We start from the raw sequence: 9,221 nt of genomic DNA on the forward strand, positions 1-9,221 counted from the left end.
CCCCCAACCAGAGACCCCCATACCTGCACACCCACTGCCAAATTACTGAGACCCCCAGACACCCCCTTGGCCCTCCCCGTAGCCACCCCCAACCAGAGACCCTTATGCCCACTCCCAAATTACTGAGACCCCAGAGATTGGTGCCCCCCACAATGATCCCTGAACGACTGAGACCCTCACACCTGAACAGCCACCCCCAAACCACTGAGACGACTCCTTCCCCCCAACAGCTACCCTCGAGACCCCTGGACCTGCATAGCCACCCCTGAACCATAGAGACCCCAAAGACCCCTGAACTCTAGGCCACCCACTGAACCACAGAGATCTCTGACATCCCAGCACTGTACAGCCACCCTTCTGCACCACTGACACCCTCTGCACTGTGGAGACCCCAGACCTGTACATTCCTCATAGCCACCCTCCCACCCTATTTATTACTTATTATGGAAGCACACACTTACAAGCCACAATCATGGACAAGTACCCCATTGTGCTAAGCTCCATAAAAACAGAACAAAAAGACAATCCTTGCCCCAAAGAGCTTACATAAGCATAAATCATGACAACAGGTGGAGACAGACAGGCAAATGGAAGAGCACAAGAAGACACTGTCTGCCAGCATGATAGGCAGCAATTTCAGCACACCAGCTGCCTAACCTTGTCACATTTTTACAGGCATCAGAGCAAAGAAGAGTTTTAAGGAGGGATTTGAAAGAGGAAAATGGGAGAACTCTTTCCAAGGTAAGGGGCAGCATGTGAAAAAGAATGAAAGTGTTTGCTTGTAAAATTAAAAAGCCAGTCACTGTATTACAGAGACCCCTTACAGACACCTTGGCACTGTAGAGATCTCCTCCAGGCCCCTAGACACTCTTTGCAGTATAGAAATCACTATTCACAAACACACTACTCCCCCCTCCTCCAATTTATACAGCCCTTCCTCCCCCCATGGTAAAAAGCAGTATATAATAATGTAATTAAAGACTATATCACAATTACCATTAAGATATTGTCATGGTTATTTTTAGTAAAAGTCAGGGACAGGTCATGGGCAATAAACAAAAATTCAGGGAAGCCTGTGATGTAGCCTATAGCGCTAGTCTGCTTGCTTGCCTATATATCTTATGAATGTAACCACTTGTTATATTATAGGTTTATTATTTGTTGTTATAATTAGAGTATTTTGGCTGTTTCTATTCGAGTATTTTAGCTGTAACGCAAGGAACCTACAGGCCACATCCTATACGTTGAGCTAGGGCAAGTTAGCATACAGGTATTCGAGATATGTGATGATGAGCTGGAGCATGCAGTATGTATGTTTGGAATCTTTAACAGAGATAAATGGGCATATTAAAGCACATTAGTAGGTAAGGTTACCCAAGTTCATGGCCTTTTTCAGAATTAACAGATACACTACAAAGAACATGGAAACAACCAGTTAGGACAGAAATAACAGAGGTGAGGATGAGCTAATGGTCACTAATAATTATGAATATGTCATTAATATGTACAAACGTGCCATCCTAAAGAGTAAGTGTGATGTATTGCTGTGATGGTATTCTAGCCCCACTCTGAACCTTAGAGTCCAAAAAAAATGGGGTACCAACATGAATTCCTCTAAGCTTAATTACCAGCTTAGATCTGATAGCTGCCACCACCCAAAAGTATAGTGTTTTGGGGCACTCTGGTCCCCCCAAAACCTTCCCTGGGGACCCCAAGACCCAAATTCCTTGAGTCTCACAACAAAGGGGAATAAACCATTTCCCTTCCCCACAGATCTTTCCCGCCCTGAGTACACTAGGAGATCACCGTGATTCAAACTCCTTGAATCACAACACAGAGAGGAATGTCCCTTCCCCCCCTTTTCTTTTTCCCTCACCATTGTTAGTTTGTTTCAACTAAACAAACTAAACAATAAAAAGAAAGGCAAGTTGGAAGGGGCAAATAAAAAATATTAAGGGAGTACTTTTTAATCAAGTTTAAGTCCCAAAAGTTTTGTGGAAATTGTTTTCTATTTTCTTCTAAAGATATTGATTTATCTGATTTCTGTTTTCCATTAATACTAAAATTATTACTGGAGTGTTAAGTTCTTCACCTCTCACTCAAAACTTCAGGAACTTGGAACATCAAACTCTTGACATGTCAGAGGCAAGACTGATCTTTTGTCTTTTATCACCAGGTAATCAAGGAAGGGTGTGAGTATATTAATTGAAAAACATTTATACTATGTAATACCACATGTATTGCTAGAACAATATTATTGTGGTTGTAATTGATTAATTATTTGATTACAATTCCATTACTATTCCATTTATCTCAATAAAAGGCTTTAAGACTGCATTTTGTTCTCAGCATGAGTTTCCTTGTCATACATCCTAAGGGTCCCTGTAAAGTCTGTGCAGCCTGATCCTGAGACAAGAATCTTATTATCTTCTGATCAGAGTAATTGGCGAGCCTATAACCTATATTATCTAAATATTATTAACCTTCAAAAATCAGGCAATCGTGACCTGTCCCTGACTTTTACTAAAAATAACTGTGACAAAATGGGCTGATGGGGGATGAGAGCTGGAACCCTGCTGTGGTAGAGGAGGAAGTGGTCCAGCATCTACTTCAGCTGCACCCTCTGGTGCCCACAGCGGGTGGGCTTGGAGCTTCGGAGTGCCCTGCCACCTGTCGCAGCTCAGAGTTCCAGGGCTGGCAGTTGAGAGTCCTGGGGTTCCCCCGCTGCCTGCAGCGGCTGAGAGCTCCGGAGTCCCTCTGCCACCCACAGTGGCTCAGAGCTCCAGGGTCCCCCCACAGTGGCTGGGAGCTCCAGAGTCCTCCTGCCGCCTGCGGTGGCTTGTAGCTCTGGATCCCCCAGCCACCTGGGGTTGTTGAGAAGTGCAGGGGCCCCTGCCGCACGTGACGACTCAGAGCTGCGGGCCCCCCTGCTGTTGCTGGGAGCTGTGGGGACCTTTGGCACCTGAAGGAGCTTGGAGCTCCAGGGTTCCCACCAGCTGACAGCTCCAGCCCCATTTCCGCAGGGATGAAGCGGAAAATGTTACAGAAGTCTCTGGCTGTGACATAATCTTAGCCTTAATCACAGTGTATACACGCATGAGGCCAAATTAAGGTTGCACAGGCAACCTTAATTGTGGCATTTCCTAACTTTTGAGTATTTAACTTTGCAACTTTAATGGCAACTTTGCAACTTTAATGTAGTCTTTTTAATGTAATTTCCTAGGATTTAAAAAAAAAGAAAATAATGAAATTCCATCATGTGGAACTATATGGACACTCACATGGGTCATCAACAAGACTAGAACCTTCAGATCCACTGCATAGACCTCTGCCTCTTGAGCTAACAGAGAGCAGGTTATCATTTTTGGTGTGGGCTAGCATTAGAGAAAGATGGGACATTTTGCCAGCGTATTTCACAGATATTACAACAGAGGAATGGTGAGACTCAGGAATCCTCCGTTCTAATCCAGATACTGAGGGCAGTGTCTAGTGGTTTCAAACATTTGTGCCTCAGCCTCTCCACCTTGTCCTTGTCGCATTCAGAGACCTCATATAGACACTCTCCAGTCCCCTCAGATTCACATTCTCACCCCACTCCCTGGCTTCCCCACACCCAGCTTCTAGTCCTCTGTGCATTTAAGTCTGGCTGGTCATCCCCTCCTCCTCATTGCTTAGGCACCAGAAAGGAGTGGAGCATTGAAAGCACAGGAAACAAGGTCCTATTCTCAGTTCCTGTGCCTGGAACCACACCTGTCCCTTGTGGCTAGGAGGATCAATGGCAGAAAAAGTCCCACTGAGCACCAGCAGACCTGGGTTGGAAAATGTTCAGTACAGACAGAATCTTCAGAGATTTTAGCTGCCAAACTCAAAGAAACTTCTACTAATCATGTGCAAACTGAGATTTTTAGGGGCTCATGATTTGGACAAATGTGGGTGTATTTTCATATGAACAGCAAAAATTACATCCCTGACACCAAGGCAACCCAGCCAAATTTCAAGTCCTGGCTCCAAGGCATGAAGACACTAGATCTTCTAAAAATAAAACAGCTTAAGAAAGTTTTGAACATGAGCAAAATTATGCATGTTTCCCTTAATGTTGTTCTTAGAAATGGCTGAAGCATTTTTATTGAAATATTAAACAAATAAATAAATTCAGCTTGAGGCAGACACCCTGCATGGAAAATTTCAGCCCACGTGGTCAAAGTTCAGCAAATTTAATGCAATGGAAAACATGGTTTTATACTGGAAAGAATCAGACAAACTTTATTATAGGTGTCACTACATGTGCCTCCTATAATATATACATTAGATACTGCTTTGTATTATAATGTAGAATATTTTGCTACTTACATCCACTGTTTGACCATCTTAGAAACATTTACTAATTTACATAAGTCAGCACAGAATTTTGCCCCTGTTGCCATTTCTTGTGAAAACTCTTCAGTCTCTTTCCTTCTTACTTACCTCTTTGTTTTTCTGCAAATTGCTCTGGAAATAAGAAAAAGCTTAGTTGCTCTAAAGTGAGAGGTTAGGGGCCAAAGTCTGCTCCAGATGAATGTGATGGCAAAACTCTTATTGATTTTGGTGGAAGCAGGATTGGTCCTATGGTTAGCAATTGGGACACTCAAGCATAATATAAAGAATAACACACACTTGCTGACATGAATAGTCAGCTGTGCTATGGGGACCTTGAAAGAAAGATGCCAGTAGATGGGTGAGTCATGCAGCTAATAGATTAGTGGCATCAGTGCCAGCATATGGCAAGCAACAGCTATTTTAAGATTAGACACAATATAGTGGAACTCCTTGCAGAATGTCAGAGGAAGGTAAGGAATCTGACCTCCAGTGATAAGGTTAATAGAAAACTAAGTACATATTTCAAAACAGACTGTAAAGGCCTGAAGAATTATAGTGGAAATAAAGGGGGAAATTAATGATTAATAGTAATGGATTTAGACAGCTGATCACATTTAAAAATAGAATAACCTGACCATAGCTGAAATAAGGTTAACTTTTGCAGTATGCTGGAATGAAACAACTAGATAGATAACAGTTCCTAAATCCATAAATCAATCTGAATATAATACTTATGCTTTGTTTTCAGGTGATAAGGTCAGTTCCAGGGACATAACTATGAAGCAATAATGGATTACAATTATATGAATTCTTGGAAGAGACTAATAATACTCCACAATTTTTTAGAATCTATGGGACCAAAGTCTACAAAGCCCTATATTTTCTTGCTTGTGTCATATGCAGTGGAAATGACAGGATACAACAGTAATGGGCAGTGAATATCAAAGGCCAGGGAAGGCTAAGTCTTCCCTGACCCAGGCTGTGGCTCCACCCGTGTCCTGCCCCAAGGCCCTCCCCTCCCTCCCTCTCTACTCTGAAGCCAGCAGGGGCTCACTCAGTTCCAATCGCAGCCTGGAGCTCAGGCCCGTTGGTGGCCCAGGGCAGCACTGGGGCCAGCAGCTTGGCCCAGCCAGCGTTGTGCGGGCTGGTGGCTCAGCCCATTGCTACGGGGGCCAGCCAGGATGGTTGGGCTTTGGGTCCTCTGACCACTTGCTGGGGAGGGAGTGCTCGGGGCGCCAGTGGGTGGGGGTGGGGCCTCAGGTGGAAGAGGAAAGGCCAGCGGACTAGCATCTCTGAAGAAGGGGGGGTGTCACCCACGGCCTATGGCAACAGTAGCTCTAGCAAGGAATGACAACAGTCAAGGAGAGGACCTCTTCTAACCATGAAAAAATATCTACGGTGACAACTGACACAAGTGAGAAAAAATAAATGGACCTGGTGTGTCAGTATCAAGTACTTGGACAGCGGCATCCATCAAGCTTATGGGGACATAAGAGAATTCAGTCAGGACAAAAAGACTTTCTATTTTCATGCCAAAAATAAACCTTGAGACCAATCCTATAGTCCTTCATCCACAACATTAGACCCTTTTACGACAGTCCAAATCTGTCATTTTGCAGTTTTCCTGAAAATTTAAAATTAATTTGTCAATATACACCAGTGATTCTCAATCTGTAGATCATGGGCTGCATGTGGTCCAATTAGCACACAGCTGTGGCCCAGCTCAGCTGTGTGCTAAGGCCAGCCCATGTGGCAGGGTCTGGGTTCCAGCCACCCAGTGCAGTGGGGTCCAGGCTGCCCCGCTGCCCAGCACGGCAGGGTTGGGGTCCAGTCAAGGATGCCAGCCCAGCCCGCAGAGTCCAGGGTTTGTAGCTGCTGCCCAGCCCCACAACCTCCAGTGCTGTCACCTGGCCCTGCAAGCTCTGGGGCTGCCTCCCAGCCCCACACAGTGCGGGGTTCAGGGCAGCTGTACAGTGGGAATCCAGGGTCCAGAATCGAGGTCTGGGCTGCCACTGCCCTGTCACCTGGCTCCTGCAGCCCAGGTAACATATTGTGAGCCACATATGCGGCCTGCAATGATAAATAAGTTGAGAACCACTGGTATACATCATAGCTGCAATTTACCAATGCATTTATTCAACTTTTTATATTATGTACTTTAATTTTTTGAATTATAGTTCAGAATATTGTGTAATTAAGGCCAAACATAGCTTTACCAGGATGCTTATAATTATAAAAAAGTTCTATAGTGGCATCGATGCAATTCTGCAATCACTAATACATGTGTGTAGCTTTAAGCACAAGTAGTCTTATTGACTTGAATGGGACTACTTATATATTTAAAGTTAATCATGTGTAAAAGTCTGCTGGAATGAGGCCTTATGCAGTGCAAAACACAATCAAAATAAGGTTTAAATTCTCAGAAGATTAAGAGGAGTCTGCCTATAGAAAAAGCTCAGATAAGTTTTTAACAAATTATAGTTTTAAGATTAAATCTCCTTTTAAAATACTTATAAAGTACTTTGCACTTTCATAACACTTTTAATCTGAGGACTGTACTTTGTAAACATTATATATATCAGTCTCATAACACAACCAAGTAAGATTGAAGGTAAGTATTATACTCATTGTACAGCTGAGTTTCAGAGAAGTTAAGGCCTTATCCAAAGCCCCTTAAATTCTTGAAAGCAATGGGAAGACTTCTATCCTGCAAAAGATCCTTGGGGTCACTCACTAGGAGTGGGAAAGGAACCATCTATTTTATATTTCTTATTTTTTTTTACATTTAAAAAATGACTTGTGTAATCCATGGACAGTCTTGCTTCATTTAGAATTCTGTATCTATGCTACTGTTTCCTTTTTTCATGTTGTTTACCTTCTTGTGCCATAGAGATGATATCATACAATAAATAAAGGGCAAAGTCCTTTTGCAAGCACGAATTGATCCAGTCTCCCTATTTGACAGGACAATAAAGCATGGAGCAGTAGTTTTGTTTTGCCTTTTTAATGTTTTTTCTCAAGTGAAACTGGTCACTCCCACTAACCTCTGAGAAAGATGTGGGGAGGTGTTCAGGAGTTGATAGCTGGAGTATAGCAAGTAGACGCCATCTTTCTTACACCCTCCTTCAAGTAGGAGAAACATTTTAACTTTTTTACCATATACACAATAGAAAGGATTAATTGTGGCCTTGTGTTTGGGCCCCTGCATGCCTGAGTTCATCTTCTCCTTCCTGCTTAACTTGGAGGGGCAAGAAACTTACCAACAAACTTTCCCTCTCCAGTGGACCACATGGAAGAGGATTGTCTCTTCCAGGCTCTCATTTCTGGCAATGCAACTGCCATAAAGAAGGAAACTAATACCCCTCGCAGGTGGGCCTGTTACACATGAAGAAAATAACTACTCCAACCCCCTTTCCACCCGTAGGACCACAATGAGAAATGAAACCCACCAATCCATTTGCACTCCGGCTATGTGGGAGAAGGCTTATTTGGAGCCCTAAAGCCAGCCCTGTCGTGACTAGCTAACACAATGTTGAATATGACCTGTCCTTGTTTAGGCTGACTGCAAACTTGCAGTCAGCATGAGTGTTAAACTTGCTAAAGTCAAATTCTAATATAAAATTTTATAGCAAAAATAAGGCCTTTGTATCTGAGTATTTATATACAAACACATAATTTATGAATAATGGTAATCTTTATTACCGCAACACATTCCAAGACTTTTTTCCCACCATGAGGATCATCACCAAAGAAATGTTAAAATAGGTATTCTCATGTTACTTTGATATTCCCTTCTCATGTATTCCTTGATTTCTTATTCTAACACAGCCTCAGTCTAGCACTAAGCCTTATTGATTTATTTCTGCTCTATTTCCAAAATCTTCTCTTTCCCACTAACACCATAAAAACCTTAGGAAAGTCTTTTCAGACTTTGATCTTGACAATATGACTTTCTTATCCTCTCTGAGACCCATCCTTCCATACTCTCTAAGCTGTTCAAAATAAAGTTGTGAAAGTAATCAACATCGCCCGATGTTATGGCCACATTTATCCCTCCTAAAGGCCAGTCAGAAACACACTAAAATGTACCTCAGTTGGTTTCTCTTGACACCAGTGAAATTCCTCAGACTCCATTTTGTGCCCCTAGCTTTTATTCTGATTAAGCAAAAGTCATTCCACCATTAGAAGCTGCAGGTCAGATGATAAGGTCAGCAAATCATAGCTCTGAGGTAAACAACGGCAATGAGCATGTGCAGACTGTTTGCAATTTTGGCATGTATCCAAGAATGAGGCAATGTTGGCATGTATTCAAACTGATAAGTAGGGCCCTACCAAATACATAGTCCATTTTGGTCAATTTCACTGTCATAGGATGTTAAAAAACATCAGTTTCATGATTTCAGATATTTAAATCTGAAATTTCAGGTGTAATTATACAGGTCCTGACCCCAAAAGGAGTTGTGAGGAACGGGTAGCAAGGTTATTGTAGGGAGGTGGGGAGTTGTGGTACTGTTACTCTTACTTCTGGGCTGCTGCTGATGGCAGGGCTGCTGCCTTCAGAGCTGGGCAGCTGGAGAGCAGCATCTGCTGGCTGGGAGCCCAGCTCTGAAGGCAAAGTCACTGCATGTAGCAGCACAGAAGTAAGGGTAGCATGGTAGGGGAGAGGGATAACTCAGTGGTTTGTGTATTGGCCTACTAAACCCACAATTAGGAGTTCAGTTCTTGAGGGGGCCATTTAGGGATCTAGGGCAAAATCAGTACTTGGTCCTGTTAAAGAAGGCAGAGGACTGGACTTCTGGGTCTGTGCAATAATATCATAGTATGGCATTGCCTCCCTTGTTGCTGTTTGTAGAGCTGGGCCCTCA

General features: G+C 43.1%; 1 protein-coding gene across 1 annotated transcript in view; it reads right to left on the reverse strand.

Moving 5' to 3' along the window:
• TTLL1 (TTL family tubulin polyglutamylase complex subunit L1) overlaps nt 1-8,778 on the reverse strand; it is a 39,109-nt gene extending 30,331 nt beyond the window's left edge. Inside the window, exon 1 of the mRNA XM_032762472.2 lies at nt 8,446-8,778. The gene's annotated coding sequence lies outside the window, so the exon portion shown is untranslated. The remainder of the gene's footprint in view (nt 1-8,445) is intronic.
• Between the last annotated feature and the right edge of the window lie 443 nt (nt 8,779-9,221).

The sequence above is a fragment of the Chelonoidis abingdonii genome, chromosome 1 (assembly GCF_003597395.2).
Source record: "Chelonoidis abingdonii isolate Lonesome George chromosome 1, CheloAbing_2.0, whole genome shotgun sequence".
NCBI classification, from domain to species: domain Eukaryota; kingdom Metazoa; phylum Chordata; order Testudines; family Testudinidae; genus Chelonoidis; species Chelonoidis abingdonii.